Below are 16,900 nucleotides of genomic sequence, written 5' to 3' on the forward strand. Positions count from 1 at the left end.
GAAGTAAGTTCCACCGAGCTTTTATTGGAGCAGTGTTGGCTCAACAATGCAGTATGGGAAGACTGATATATTGCTGTTTTTCTCATACAGAAACCTGGCTAGCACTGTTTATACCACTTTTTATGAATCACAGTGAAGTTTAAATTTTTCTACCTTTCACTCGCCAGGTCTCCAGATTTTTTTCTAGATATTTTATACTCTTCATACCATTTTGCAGCCTTTAACAATTTTTTTGTAATATGAAAATGTTAATACCTAAGGAAAACCATTGGGTTTATTTTGTGTTAAATTATCTCATGGAAGTCTCTTTATTAGTCCTAGTAATTTTTTTTTAGTCCTAGTAATTTTTCTGATTTTCTTTGGGTTTCCATGGAAGACAATCATTTTGAATGCTGATAATAATGATAATTTTGCCTCCAGTTTTCCAATAGTTAGGCCACTTACTTCTGTGTTCTATTTCATTGAACTTATTAAACACTACCAAAGCAGAGCTAAGTCATAGTGGGGACAACAACTATTTTAATATAGTGTTAAATTTGTTACGTTATTTGCATTATATTTATGTAGGGTTTTTTGCATCTATCATAAGTGAGATTATCCTCTATTTGGTATTTTCCTCAGACTTTAGTGCTAACTTGAAGAAATGAATTAGAAAGTCTTTTACTTTTCCTCTGTCGTTTCAGGGTTTTTAACAGCATTCGAATAGGCTTATCTTCAAAAATTTAAAGTAACTCAATACCCCAAATTCTCTAGGTTCAAAGTCTTTGATGGGAGTAATTATTTCCTTATATTTTAAAGTATTTCTTGGGTATTTATCTATTAACAATATCTGTGCTTTCTGAATCATTTTTGGTAACATATTTTCTCTAGAAAATAATTGACTCTATCAGGATTATCATTTTTTAGCATTAAATCCACATGTAATTTTTACTTTTTTCTTTTAAACTAGAGGTTTAAAATCCAAACCAAAAAATACAATGAAAGCACAGGAAAATTAAAAAAAATAATAATTACTGAAAAGAATCTCACCACTCAGATAACACTGCAACAGGCATTTTTACATATATTTCTCTTAGTCTTTCCAGTGAGAGTACTTTATACAATTCTTTGCCTAGTTTTCATAGGAATTATACTTATTTTTTTCTGATTATAATAGAAATATGGTTATTCTACAAAACTTGGGAAAGGTATAAACTCAAGAAAAAAATTAATTTTTTATAATAAAAAATTATTAAAATTGCCTTAAATTTTTCTGTTCGGCAATAATGTTAATACTTTGCTGCTATTTCCTTAAAAATTTTTAGCATAATTATCATAATGTATAAACTGGTTTGAAAGGCAGTTAAGAGAATGGATTCTAGAACCAGACGCCTAGATTTAAATGCTGGCTCCTCCACTTATCAGTTTTGTGAATGGGGTCTGCCATACAGCTTCCTGCCTCAGTTTCCTCATCTGTAAAATGGGAAGAATAATGATAACAGGTATCTCACAGTGTTATTATTAGGATTAAAGAAATACCCAGGGCTTGACACTTGATAACTAATAATGATAACAGGTATCTCACAGTGTTATTATTAGGATTAAAGAAATACCCAGGGCTTGACACTTGATAACTGTTAGTTACTATCTTTAACTAGACATAAGGACATTTGCAAGCCCTCTCTGAAGGATGAAGAGCTGAATAAATTGTCTAGCAAAATTACTCACTCCACTCAACATAAATTTTAAGGTTACAAAAAATAATTCTTCAAGTTTCTGCACAATGAAATGAAGCACGTTGTATTGCCCTATGCAGTTCTGTAGCAGGGCAGCCTGATTTGTTTATTACTACACTGTTTCAGCAAAGAAACTAAATGAGTAGGAATGGAGTGGCTGTAATTCCCTTGCTGTGGAGGTAAGTTTCAGAGACTAATGAGGCATCAGGTCCTCCCCCCCCCCCCCAGCAGTATCCACTTTATCCCATCACTGAGGATGGGCTATACTCTCATTGTCTCCTGAGTTCGGAGGTTAGAGTCTGTGGTGGCCACAACTCCTATCTCACTCCTCCTGTAACTACCACCTCCTTTTGTCTAATCCACTTGCTCTATTAAATGATTGTAGACCAAACTTTTCCAGAAAGGCTTTCTTAATACCAAAAGTCTCCATTCCCATGTGCATATGTAGCAAGAATGAATTTCAGCTCCAAGTTTAGGGCAGGGAAAGGCTTTTTTTCTATATTGATTTCTGGATATGAGGCCATGTCTGCCACTGCTGGGTTGTCTCTTATTCATGACTGAAGGCCTTTTCCAGCAGGACAGTCATTCAGGCAAGCAGCATCCTTCAGACACTCTTATGCCCCCTTTTTAAATGCACAAGGAATCATTCCGCCTCTCTCATGCCACAATGAGTGCCAAGAAATCTGGTGAGACTTTCTTAGGCCTGTCACCTGAGTGAAGTGGCAAGCCTGGCTGTCAAATTCCCAGTATAACTGGTGTTTCTATTACCTCCTACCTGTGCCCAATGCCTACGAAAAGCAGGAGTAAGCCATGGTATTTCTGTACTCCTTGCTCCCTTCAACCCCTGCTGTCCACATTCCATGGATCTTTCCTGGTCTCTACATACAAGAAGTTTTTGACATCATAAATTTAAACCTTTAAACTATTACTTGGGCATGGGTTCATGAGATTAAAAAATCTTTGAAAGACCTTTATTTAATCTCAGATAAAGATGGGGTCAAGACAGATTAGACAACATGCAAACTCCAGGAATTTTGAAACTGAAATAGCTAAGGAAATATGAGATGGTTCAACAAATAGGCAGTTAATTCAGGTGAAGTTAATGAATCTGGTAGAAAATAATCTTGTCCATCATGTTTCAAAAATATACTATTGTTTTAAATAATACTTTTGCCTCTGAGTTTTTCATATGAATGTAAAACATCTAACTGAAACTAAAAATGTGTTGTTTACACCTTGATAGTTCCACAAATACTTAACATTTTGTAAGGATGGGTTAATGATTACTAGACAAAACCCTTACCCATGTGCATATCACTGATGATTGATAAATGATAAATAGATGAAAAGGGAGGAAGGGAGGAAAAAAAGAGGGAGGAAGGAAAGGGGAAGGAGACAGAGAAAAGGGAGAAAACGGGAGGAAGGGAGGGGAAGATACGGAGGGAAGAAGAAAGGAGAAAAAGAATTTAGGACTATTCCTGGAACAAAAAACTCCTAAAGATCTAGGAAAAGTAAAGGTCTGCTGTCATTAAGTAAATTTTCTGAAAAACCAGTTTATTCATTTTATCCTGTATGGTCATCTCAGTGGTCAAATTTGCCAGGCAATTGCTTAACTCCACTCGGGTTTACCTTTGCAAACAAAGTTACTGGGTCAACATAAAAAACTCAAACAGTTTCAAAAGTGGGATATTTTGAAAGCATTTGTTTGCTAACACAAATATACCTTATGGTTAACTATTTAGTAGAAATTGATTTCCTCAAATTTGGCCCAATTATTTGATGAGTTTAAGACAAAACAGCGTCAGCAGCACTCAGACTATTAAAACATGGTTAAAGTGTAAAAATCAATCATTGGTCTCAAAATTTTCTTCAAAGTTTTAGTAGCACATGCTGTCTTTAGCATTGTATTTTTAAAAAGTGAGCAAAGGTCAAGACTAAGTCATTCTCAGCTACTTAAAATAATGGCATTATATAACATGTTTATTTAATTTCTGCAATATAACCTCACTAAATCATCAAACTATGACTTTAATGTTTTCCTGCTATTTCTAAGGTTCATCAGTGCTTCCTTATTTCAGATCTATCATCATCCAGAACTGGAAATGCATAAGGAACCTCAAATTTAAATTTGAATTACACAACTGAATAAATGTATTCCATCCCTTAATTTCTTTTCAATAAATCAAATGAATATAAAGTAATAACCTTATACAAAAAATGAAAATTACTTTTGGATGGCATCCTTTTGGAGACAGACCTAAGGTAAAATGTTACAGCAGGCTTTAAGTACCACCAGGGCTGGATGAGTCTTTAAAATAATAAAATGTCTTTTGGGTCTTTTGATATTTTAATATTCCATCCCCATTTTAAGAGGGCAAAGCCATTTCTATAGTGGTGAAGGTCTCAAATTCTGTATAAGCAAGAAAAATCAGAGATTTATTCCCTGACGGTAGTATCAATCAACTACAACTGAATGGTTTCACTTGGAACTAAACTGCACATTCCATCTTTGGCTGGAGAAATTTGTAAAATACTGGATTCTTCAAATTAAACAAGGAGAAATCTGATCTGATGACCAGATCAGTAAAAACATTTGATTACCTATGTATGCTAAGTTAGATCTGCCCTACTAATTACTTATGTGCTGTAAAGTGTGCCAAATGCACATACTGTATCAATCACTGCCTTCTGAGCTCAGGTAGCAATTACTTTCTTAGTCTTTTATTATCAATTTCTGCTTGTTTTTACTAATTCTTATTTACACATGTGAGATTTATCTCAGAATCACTGACAATCTTCTTGAAGACACCTACCTTTTGGGAAACGGTTATGAATATACTTTCACAAATACTTGTCAGTTCATTAAGCAGCTTACTTCCCAAGGACTACAGTGATCTGATGGAGAACAGCGGTAGCTGAAAGTAAAAAGGAAAGGTAGTGGACCTGATGTCATGGATCCCATCTCCTCAATTACAAAGCCGGAAAACTGGCTGTGAGTTATTCTGCCTGAATCTGCTCTGAACCCTATCACATTATGCCTGGCTAGTAAAGCTCCCAGAAGCCACCAGGTCATGACTGCACTCCATTCAGCCACCCCTGTCAATTTACGCATCACACATAGATGCGCACAGACTAACCTTTCCATTACACACAGCGCTCCTCCCTGCTGCCATACACAGACTTTTTCTACCCTTTACATCAAAGTAAGAAAGAAAGAAGAAAAAAAAGTAAGCAAGCATAATCTTCACACTTTGGACAAAATTTGACATCAGATGAGGATTAAGGATGGTATGGAAATCTATTGTGGTGAACCAGAAAATACGCTGATTGTAAAATAATATTTGGAGGTGATCTTCGATTCTTTCAACAGATATTTACCGAATGCCTTATTTTGCACTTGGGGAATAAAAAACAGAATCTGCTTGTTGTTTTCAAGGAGCACACATGTAACCGTTGTTATTGCCGGGCCAGAGAGCACTAAAGGTGGGCCAGGGCTTACCCTTGAGCATGGCCAAACCACCACCTGCTTCATGTCCAATAGGCTACAAATAAAGCTTGCAGGTTATAAAACTTAAGTATATCTGTTTGAGCCAAAACACAAACTACTTAAAAAAATTTTCTGTGCTAAATTTGTTAAAATTCTCTTGCTTTTGTTTCCTTTGCTTTGTGAGTTGCCTTATTAACACTTCTAGTAAATTCAAAGTTTAGTGGGGTTTTTTTTTTCTGCTAGTATTTGCTCTGAAATAAAACTAACCAAACCTTTTCTGTTCTAATTAACAAAAGACAAATTATTTACCTTCCACCTGTCTTCAATGGCCGATTTCCCAGTTTTTTCTAATTTTGAGATTTTACACTCTAATGATCTCTTTATAGCCTGTTATCTTTACTTCTTAAAGTAGTTCTTTAATATTTACATGTTTAATTGGTTAAATATTTATTTCATTTTTCCATTCTGGAGGTCTTTAATCTGTTGGTAGACTGATGCAGTCTACAATTTTTTTCTAGGATGGGTTTGAGATATATACTATGAGCCCTTTTTATCTGACATCGTTTTACTCAGACAAGAATGCCAACAGGGTAGTTATTGGATTTATGAATAATCATTTTCTGATTGAACCTTTATAAACTGACATTTAAATGCCACACAGGGAAATTCTTAAGATAGTCTGAGTTCTATTTTTCTTTCACTGAATTGCTAAATATATTTTCCTTAATTCATTAACTTAAGTTCAGTCTCAATAAAATCATAATAGGCCTGGGGCTATAGTATTGTCCAAAGGTAGCATAATTTCATGAGGAGGAGACGCATAGTAGGTAGAATAATGAATGGCCTCCAAAAATACCCCTGCCCTAATCCTTGAAACCTGCCAATAGTTTACACGGCAAAGTAAAGTAAAGGCTGCTGATCAGTTAACCTTAGAATAAGATTATTTTGGAATATCTGGGTGGGTTCACTGTCCTTACTTCACAGGAGTCCTTAAAAAAGGAAAAGGGAGGCAGGAGAGGTCAGAGGGAGAATTGAGGACTGAAGTTGTAATAATGTGACATGCAGAGTTGGCCCATGGCTGCTAGATCTGAGATGGAGAAAGGGTCTATGAACCAAGGAATGCTAAGTAGTTTCTAGAAGATAAAAAAGGCAACACATCCTCTTCTACAGCCTCCAGAAATACATCTCCAACACATTAATGTTAACCTTAAGAGACCTATGCTGAGAACTTTGGCTTATAGAACTCTTAAGAAAATAAGTTTGCATTGTGCTTTGAATGGAACAAGTAATAGATGGAGACTCAAGTAGGGTAATGAAGGAAGGCCTCAACAGGAGACATTTAAACTGAGACTTAGAAGCTCAAACAGCCATGCCACGTGCAGGTGAAGGCATCTTAGGCCTGGTAACAAATATCTGCCTCTCTGACATGTGCTCTGACATGTGCTCCACCACCTGAAAATTCTCTCTCCCCCACTCGTCTCACTGAAATCTCACCATTTGAAGGCAGCTGGGATGTATTCCTCCATCCTCAGCATTCTGTTCATAATTATTTTTCCCTCATCCATCCACCACCCCAAGTATCCTGCTTGCTTTGGGAGGTAAAGCAGTCACTGTCACTGCCGATGCCACAAAAGGACCAGGCCTGAACATGATTTTACCTCTCGGATTATTTCAAGTGGATCGGACACCTATATTTGTCCAAGCCAAGCAAAGCTTAACTTGTTTTGAATGTGGGGCAAATGCAGATTTGTTTTTGGCTGGATGTTAACCTGTACTACTATGATAGCTATTATCTCCAAGGTGGGAAAACTAAAGATAAATTTGCCTAAGTTACTAAAGGGGAAGCTGGTACTCAAACCAGGAAGTTTTCCTCTTAAACACTACTCTAGGGTTCTCAGTAGTTCCTTAAATTTCTCAACCAGCTAGCTGGTACCACGTGGTGACTTCCAACAAGTCTTCAAATTGGAGTCTGCACATTCCTGGGGCCTACAGACAACATGAACTACACAGACATGTGTAGTTTTGAGAAAGCAAAAATTGCCATAGCAGCTTCTGTATGTTGTTCTCTAAAATTAACCTGAGAAGGTACCTGGTTTTCCCTCAGCTTTACTATGAACATTTCCTTACACCACAAACAATATTCTTGAGGCATATTGGCCTTACATGCTTTGTCCTAACGCATCAAAAAGACAATTCAGAATTTCATCAAGGCCCAGTCTATCAGTGTAAGGCTTCTTTGTATTCCGGACACCTTCTGTTAGTCGTGAAACTTAAAAGTTAGAACACCATATGGTATTTTGGTACACACTGTGACATTTTAAGAATGCTAAATTGCTGGATAACCAAAAAATGTGTGTGTGGGGGGGGTGGGATCTGAATTTAGAGAACAGAGAAGAGTGATAAAAGAAAATACAAGACAAAGCCTTACTTCATCCAATCAACAAAATCATGTTGAGAACCTGTCACTAAGCACAGTCACATCAAGCTTACCTTACTTGGTACCAGTTTGGCAAGTGCACTCCTTTACCCTGATAGTCTGAATGTCAGTTACTCATTTTGTGAGATCCAAGTTTAACCTTTACTTCCAACATCACCAAAACACTGCCACACAAATGGAACATAGAAGGGAAGGTTTTCTATTTTCCTGAAGCTTCAGACATTTAAGTTTTCATTCTTGCTAGAGGATTACTAGATACTGTGATTTAGTCAGTCTCCTACTCACCAACACTACTTGAATCCCTTCTGCCAGATGTTTGATTGTTAATCATTGTAAAGTACCTTAGTGATAATCTATTACTAGACCTTTCTTAAGTCCAGTATGTCCTTGAAGACCAAGGTCTTTGGTTTTCTCTGTTAACCTCCACTGAACCAGTCTCATTTAAGCAGTCCTATTCACCTGTGGGCATTTCCACTGGTTTATGCAAGACTTACTACTAAGTAAATTCTATGTGCTGAGACAGTTTCAGGTGCTGAATATGTATCAACGAACCACTTTTAAATCCCTACCTTCACAAAGCATCCTAGAAGGGAGTGGGGGCACAGGATTTTAAAGAGAAGATGCCAATTCAGGTTCGGGGAAGGGCCTCAGATTCTGCATTTCTAACATGATCCCAAGTGAAACTAAACTACTAGTCTTCTATTAGGAAAAGTGACCTGGAGAAAAAAAATAGAGAATGTAGTTGAGAACTAGTTTGATCTGGTATTTGTGCAGAGACTAGAAGCAGGATTAAATCACATAGCTGAGAGGGTAGTTTTTCCAAAGAGAAGAGCATGTACAAAGTTCATAAAGAAAGTCAGACTGGAGTTGAGTGGGGATGAGGGGAGACAGAGCAGTTTAAGGTCTTACACAGAGGATTGAGTGAGCTGGGGGGCTAATTATGTTCTATATTCTAATTAAAAGTCGTCTATACTATTACCACAGTACTGGCAAGGGCAAAGTCAGTTCAGAAACATTCAGAGCATGGAAGAAACTACATCCCTTCCATTTAAAATTCTAAATTATCAAAGAACATCTTGATGTTTGATGGTACAAATTTGACAGTTCTTTGGAGAACTAGAAAATCATTTGCCCAGAGTGACCCATAGACCAGTGTGGCCACTAATTTGAACCCCCAAGGAGATCCACGTCCAGCACAAAGGTAATTACGAAGTTGGTCTAGGACTTGAGCAGAAAAGAGTTACTATTTACTACATAAAGTTGGAAGAAAGAAAAAGCCTGTGGATTCAGAAACAAATTTAAGGTTGGCACTAGCCAAAAGGTTCATGCCAAGCAAAATAGTCATGAAAAAAGTATATAAAACATGAAATGTGTATTCTCTACTCCTATTCAGTGTGCCACCTCCACTAATTCAAGGTACTGCTTTGATGTGCTGCACTCATATGGCTCATCATTTTGGATGATTTAGAGTATATTCTTAAAACAGTTCAAAATCAACCAATTCCTCAAATCCTGGTCTTCCTAGCACTCCCTACTCACTTTCTGGATTCATTCTTATGCACCTGAATTAAAGTTCCAGGACTCTGTATTTTGAAAAGTATCTTTGGGTAATTATAATGCCCAACTGTGGTTAAGAACCTTATCTTTTTAAACGTATAACCACTCTAGATTCCAGCAATGGTATTCCCTGAACACGGCCTTTGCATTCTGGACTTTGTTGAGGACTTTTAAGGTATCCAGTGGTCCAAGCAGCATACCTCCTCGATCTAAATAGGCAATTTTCATCTAGTCTTGACATTTTTTTTTTAAAGAACTTATTCATGAGAAACACAGAGAGAAACAAACACAGGCAGAGGGAGAAGCAGGCTCCACGCACAAAGCCTGACACAAGACTCAATCTCAGGACCACGCCCTGAGCCACCCAAACATCCCTTTATTCTTCTTGACAACATTCTAAAGTCCAGTTTACCCCCATCTGTTGGTATTCCCACATAGGTTACACTCAACTAAGTACAGAAGGATTCCTTTAAAGTTTGAGTGGAACTTAAGAATCTCTGAATGTCATTTAGTCTAATTAAACACAACACTATCTGTAACAATTTCATAGCATATATACTTTTTATAAACAAGCATGTACACTAGTACATGCTCATTTTCCACTAAGCGTACACATTAAATCTAGGCATGCATTAATAGTAGAGACAGCTTATTGAACATTTGGTTTGGCATCAGTTGCTACCAACCTCAAGTTTTTGTTTTGCCTCCATACCATAAATACTTGCCCTGTTAAAGACAGCCCATAATTATATTGGCATTTAATTATTTTTTAAAGCATTCAAAACTGCACAGGGCTAGAATTATTGTTTTTTTAGAAGTGCTTTAGTGGCCACAAGCAAAGTTTATCTTAAAAATCTCGATTTTCAGCTTATTTTTAAAATACTAGAAATTGGGGATGCTTGGGTGGCTCAGTGGTTAAGTGTCTACCTTCCGCTCAGGGTGTGATCCTGAAGTCCTGGGGTCGAGTCCCACACTGGGCTCTCTGCATGGAGCCTGCTTCTTCCTCTGCCTAGGTCTCTGCCTCTCTCTCATGGATAAATAAATCTTTAAAAAATACTATAAATTGTACAAACTGCTGAACATCTCAGTTTGCTTTAAATACAGTACAAACAAATCCATTAAAAAACAACCTATTACCAAATATTTAGGTATTTACTAAAAGCAGTTGTTTAGAACTTCACACACTTTGGTTTCCTCTCTCAGCTTAAACTTCAATGCAATCAATAGGTTAAAAAAAAAACAAAACCCCAAGAACAAAACATAAAACTATTAACATGTGGACAGTATCTCAGTATAATCAAAATGAAGATGCCACATACTAAATTAATATCTCCATTGGATTTTAAGTGCCTATGATCTGTTACTTAAAAAAAAGTGTACTTGGAGCCCTTATCACATTTTTAAGTTAATATACCAAAAACTCAAATCTCCCAATCAAGTAAATTCAAACAGAGGAAGACCTTTTGTACAGAGTAATTACTGACTTGGGTTTTTAATCCAGAGTCCATTTATGTGTCGTTATCTTTGCAGGTAAATATTCCTGATTTCACTTCGTCTGTAAAATTAAGATATAAATGCTGATGCCACAGATACTGAGTAAGGTAATACAAGAATAAATCACTTCAGTACCCATTCCCAACTTCCCAACTACCTCCAATTGTTAAGCAAAGATGTTTGGATTATTTATAGTAACAAAAAACACCAGAAAAACTGCCACAACTAAGAATAACCTTGAAATTTTTATTTCAATATGCTCATTCTGGACAATTTCTTAACAAACAGTGTTGAAATATGTAATTTTATTTATTTACATTAAACGCACCAAAACAACTCAAACAGCAGGACTAAGTAGCAAATACATAAGTATGACTGTGAAAGCCGTGCCTGTTTAAATTACTAGAAAAAGAAAACCAAGCCTTCTTTAACAATTTTCCTACAGTCCTAGAATTCATGGGATACATCCATCTTAGTTGTCCTTTAAAACTCACAAGGACTATTACATTCAGAACTGAACTTAACAGAAAACTACAGTAATTCAGACTTAAAGCAGTGTAAGCTAAACGACCTCTAAGCTGAAAAATAATCTGCAAAGACTCAGGTAGACATGATAATATTTTTAGTTGGGACACCAAATACTGGCCTTGTGTAATTGGGACTCTCCTTACCTTTACTGCTCAGCTAAGAGGGTAATTTTCTAATGCTAGACAACTACACCATAGTTGTCCATTACTAACAGAACAATATTTCATCAAATACATAATAAACTTGAAATGTAACACTGAATTTTCTCCAGGCAATTGCAGGTTGCATTTTGTCAGGAATCATTCTGTAGGGCTCTTCAAACTACAGGGGAAAACCCAAGTCTGGCTTGTTCTGCTTAGACAGGTTTGCCTGTAAAATGAAGATCTCAAAGTTTTTAGTAAAATCACTACTTTGCAAGCAACTTTGAAAAATAATTTGTAAAGCTTTAAGTGCTTTCCTCTTAAACAAAGACTAAGAATCATACATGCAGAACATGCAAAAAAGTATACTTATTTTTTTCCTGAAAATAGTCTTAAGAAATACTTACAAGGTTAAAAACACAAAAAAGGTTAGTTTTCTCCCCCAGCTCAGTTAGAGAGGAGGCAGGCAATTATCAACTACAATGTGTTCAACTTGTATTCGCATGGCTTTTTGTTAGCCCTACTTGAAAACTAAGCTGTCATGTCTAGTAAGACTATCTTAACAGAATCATCAAGAACATAAACTTTGCCACATTTAAAACCAGAAACAAAAATTCAATTCCTAGTAAACCCTGGATAACATCAGCTTTACTGCCAACTCTAGAAGAAAACATATACCCATCTATTAACTTGTTTATTAGATGTGAAGCCTAATTAAGGTCTAAATGGAGTTCTTAGGTTCACCATCTAGAGAGAAAAAGTTAACCATTCAGGATCTTACTATAATCTGACATTTTAGCATATGAAGGAATCCTCTGGAAAGCTTCTTTTTTTTTTTTTTTGGAAAGCTTCTTATCATTGTTTTACTTCAACAGTAATGCTACTGTATTTCCTCCAAAAGCTTTAAAATATAACTATATGGTTTGGTACATGTAAACATTATTTTTTCCAGTAATCACCACAGCACCTCATTCTACACACTACTATCAGACATGCTAACGTTAACTGGATTTTGAGAACATCTAGTTTAAAGTAGTTATTTGTCATTAATTAATCAAAAACTATTTTAAGATCTCCTTCAAAATATTTAAGAACTCTGAAACAATTATATTTCTATTGTATAAATCACTGCACAATTCTTAGTATTTTCTTTCTCTCTGGAAAATTACCTTTTAATAATCAACTCCAGAACTATGAAAAACTCTTACCTTTCTATTTGGGAATCCATGATTAAATTTCTTAAAAAAGGGTTAGATGTTAAAACTTTCCATGTTAGACTATGTAATCTATTTTTAAAAAGGCATCTTCTAAATTTACCAGATGATATAATAAGTTAAGTTACAGAAAATTTACTCCATATTACTAAGTTAACAGCTTTCCTCCAAAATCCAGCTTGGACCCAATTTTAACAACAGATCCTATAAAATTTTGACGGTTCTCAAGTTAACCCACATTTTTCTACACAGGTGAGACAGACTCAGGCTAGGCACAAAACATAGGAAAGAAAAGGCAAACATGTTGGATAAAGCATTTTCTACACAGGTGAGACAGACTCAGGCTAGGCACAAAACATAGGAAAGAAAAGGCAAACATGTTGGATAAAGCACTGTTTACCGGCCATTGCTTGGGTCTTACTCCAGTGACAGAGTCACAGAAGCCTAAACCACCTATCGTTGCAAAAGTCTGGTTTTTGAAGGGAGAAGGATAGCAATAGTAGTACAGACTTAGAGATAAACTAATTTCAGACTCCCATGCACCTATACTCTTGGCATTATAGACATGTACTCATACATATATTTGTCACTCCATTTAGCACCAGTGTCTTATTTTCTTTTGAACTCTCATTTTTTTAAGTTCCAGAAAGCTAAAGACAGTCTAAGGACCACTAGCAGTTTATACAACATAAATTACTAAGAAAACGAGCACGTAACCAGTTAACAGTTACACATTAAGAACACTAGTACTGGTTAAACAGTATGTTTACTGGAAACACAAGACAACCCCGCCCCCTTCCAAATGTTAACATGTTTAAAAACCACCAACCAACTCCCACAACTTTCTTTATACATTGCTTTAAACAGAATACTCTCACCAAATTTATTGATTTTTTTCACCAAATTTAAATATACAAATAACAATTTATTACCCTTTAAGATTAAGACATTGCAAATACCATCTCCAAAAAAGCAAAAAGCAATATCCAAACTTTGCAAAATAACACCGTAGTATTAAAATTTTCTTTACAGACACAATTGAACACTAAGTAAATAAATCTAATCAGACAAAAAAAAAATATAGTAAAAACTCAGTCAAATCTGACATGCAACTTCAGAGGTGGAATGTTTTAGCACAAAATTATGACAAAACTTCATTTTAAAGAAAACTTGTATATATGAATTTCACACTGAGGAGATAATTAAAATGACAAAGATTAGCTTTTTTTTTTTTTTAAATACTTTATACTTCTGGAACATTTTAAAGTAGAAGTCGAATCTTCAGTAATATTTAATTTTCACAATCTTCTGGTCACAATCCCCACCAAACTCAACAGGCCGGGACAAGTGCAATACCATACAGAAACACAGCATTGCAACCGATCCCAACCTGTGTAGAAAGGGGTTTGATTTTCCCTTACTTTTCTACAGACTTTTCACTACCACAGTCAGTTTTGCATGGATTTGCACAGCAGAATATCACACAGCTGGATGCAAACCTGCAAAACTAACCATAGAACAGTGTTCAGTAACTGGACAGTTTGACTGGGCGACAGGCCGAAGCTGGAGTTCTACAGCTAGCAGTACTTTAAGTGCTCATAATGCAGTAGATAACGAAACACTACCTGCACTATAAGCACTTTAGTGCTACAGAAGCTGTCACGTCAGAGACACCAGGCAGATTCTACATCGACACAACAAAAGTACACAAAATTAGTAAAAATCACTTGAAGGTAATAGCAGGCCACCATCAGTTTTGCATAGATTTGCACAACTACATTCTTCTTGTAGTGCAACTATGCAAAACTAACAGAGGACTGCAACAAAAAGCATTCACACACCTATATACTCGCTTGGCTTGGATTATTGGATGAAAACATAACTTCTTATGCCAGAAGGAGCACTTAGGGCAGTAGATGCTAATCTACTTCACTATCTGCACTAGATGCACCTTAGAACAAAAAGCACTCAGCAGCAGCAGGCCCTGCGCTTGAAAGCCCACCCTGGCTTCCCGAGGCAGCTGTCACCATAATGCTACAAGTGCCTTCACTGCAGTAGATGCACATATCACTACCTGCACTGTAAGCACTTTGACATTATTCTGACTGGTCACAGTCTTCAGTCTTACAAGGTGATGTTCTGTTTGGTCCTGCTAAATCTGAAATAAATAATTAGATAGAATAACACCTCCAACTCTTAAGAGCTAGAAAACAGACAAAATTCAGTACAGTCCCTAGTGGGGAAGAGAAAAATGAATGATCTCAAACCTGCAGGTTTCATTCACAAACACATTTAGACCTTAAAAGTAAAAAAGAATAATCGTTTTCATAAGACAATCTTAACCATCCATTCTAAAGACTGTCAGAGAAACTGGTGGCTCTTCTTTTACCTGGAGGTTCCCAAAGACATACTCAAAAAAAAAAAAAAAAAGTCAAGATTAGACTGCAAATGAATGAGAATTAGATCAACTGGGCAATCTGATTCATGTACCTTTTTAGAGGGAATCTTCATATCCACGTGGCGAAACATTTTTCTTTTCTTCCGTCTTCCAATTAGCGAATACTTGGCAAACTGATCAACAAAATGACTGTGCAGACTGTATTTCAAGTGTATTAGCTGGTTGTACAACTTAAAAACATCCTGTTTAAATGGTTTTGAAGCTTGAAAATGTACTCCAAATTAGAACTATTTTACCACTGAACTTACAGCAGTTCTGAAATCACATTTTGTAAACTGTGCATCAGTTTCCAAAAACTTACATGGTATCTGCATTGTACTTTTATTAACTTAAAATTTAGCCAATCCAGAGTTAATTTTCTAGAAAAGGTAAAATGGACAAAGTACAAGACACCCATTTCACTCTCTGAAAACCCAATCCCATCTTATTTACTGAAATAAAATATTAAAGAATTTGTCTTAAAAGGAAAGTCAAAAGAAAAAAAAATTAGAATACACTTACCCACTAGGGAAAACTTTCTTCTCAGCAAGTATCCTTAGAAAAAGCTTCTGGTGCAGTTTAGGTCCACGTGTATGACTGGGATGGGGGGTGGGGAAACAGGGAAAAAAAAAAGACAAACATATTTGCTGAAAATTATCATCACCCTCCAGGCCCATATTTAAATTTACTCTTTTCTAACACCCTTCTATCGATTAGTTACATCCATTTGCTAAACCGAGGCTAACGTAGCCAAGCAACCCTGGCAGCGTTTAAAAGACCAACAATGTATTACGGGTGAAAGCGTGCTAAGAGAATAAAGTTGAAAAACCCACAGGTACTGGACTCACGTCTTATTTAAAAAGATCCTGAAATACTTCCAGTATAACCTACAGCAATCGTTAACTCTACAGCTCCGACGAGAGGGAAAGGCAGCAGCCAAAGGACTATTCTTTACTACCCCTCCCCCAATCAAGACCTCGTGGCTGCAAGCCGGGATAAAGAGTTGTTTCCCCAACTGATGTGGTCGGGATGGCATGCGGATAATTTTTTCTTTTGGTGATACTGCAAGAACGAGCCTGCCCTCTCCCGTTCCCGTCCCCTTTGCTCCGGGCTCCGGAGTAGAAAAGGGAGCGGAACACTCGAGACTGCAAAGTGCCCGCCTCGCTCATGGAGCCCGGGCCGGCAGCACATGTCGCACAAGGGGGTGCGCGGCCCTGCGGTTCCCCGAGCGGCCGCCAGGGGGCGGTGGGTCAGAGCCGGGCCCTGCCGGACGCGGCAATCCCCCCGCCCCCCCCCCCCCCCCCACCACCACCTCCCCGTTTCCCGGCGGCAGCCGCGCGGCGACCGGCGGCGCCGAGGCCCGAGCGCGGCGGGGACGCGGGCGCGCCGCCCCTCCTTTGTGTCCCCCGCCCCCCCCCCCCCCAGCCCGGCCCAGAGGGGCGGGGGCTCCGCGACTGCGGTGCCCGTCGCACGCGGCCCGAGGCCTAAGCCGGGAACAATCGGCGGCGGCGCGCAGTCGCCGCCATGTCCCCCGCCCTCACCCCCGCGCAGCCCGCCCCGCAGGAACATGGCGGCGCGGCCGCCGCTCCCGCCGAGCCGGGCCGGCCCTCCCGCGCCGCGCTCCCCGCCAGCACACGGGCGAAGGCGGCCCCGCGCCGCCCCCGAGGCCGGCCCCGGCCTGCTCCGCGGGCCACGGCCCGGGAAGTTGCGAGCCCAGCCCGGGGACTGCCCACGCGGGGTAACAAAGCCCACGCGGAGTGGGGGTGGCGTCCAGGCCGCGCCGCCGCGAGCTCCCGCGCCCTCCGCCCACCCTCGCGCGCACAAAGTTTGGGGGCCCGCGGGCTCCCGCCCACGCCACGCCGCCCGCCGGCGCGCAGGTACCTCGTGGGCG

General features: G+C 38.3%; 1 long non-coding RNA gene across 3 annotated transcripts in view; it reads right to left on the bottom strand.

Annotated features, from left to right (window-relative positions):
* LOC140607945 (uncharacterized) overlaps nt 1-16,900 on the bottom strand; it is a 34,462-nt gene that overhangs the window by 16,733 nt on the left and 829 nt on the right. The window contains exons 2-3 of one of the 3 annotated variants that reach the window (XR_012009865.1): nt 15,532-15,606; nt 4,529-4,630 (exon numbers count right to left, since the gene is read on the bottom strand). This is a non-coding gene — a long non-coding RNA (uncharacterized lncRNA). Of the gene's footprint in view, nt 1-4,528; nt 4,631-10,916; nt 11,588-15,531; nt 15,607-16,900 lie in introns of those variants that run through there. The other 2 variants (XR_012009866.1, XR_012009864.1) reach the window with 2 other exon arrangements.

The sequence above is a fragment of the Canis lupus genome, chromosome 17, assembly GCF_048164855.1.
Source record: "Canis lupus baileyi chromosome 17, mCanLup2.hap1, whole genome shotgun sequence".
NCBI lineage: Eukaryota > Metazoa > Chordata > Mammalia > Carnivora > Canidae > Canis > Canis lupus.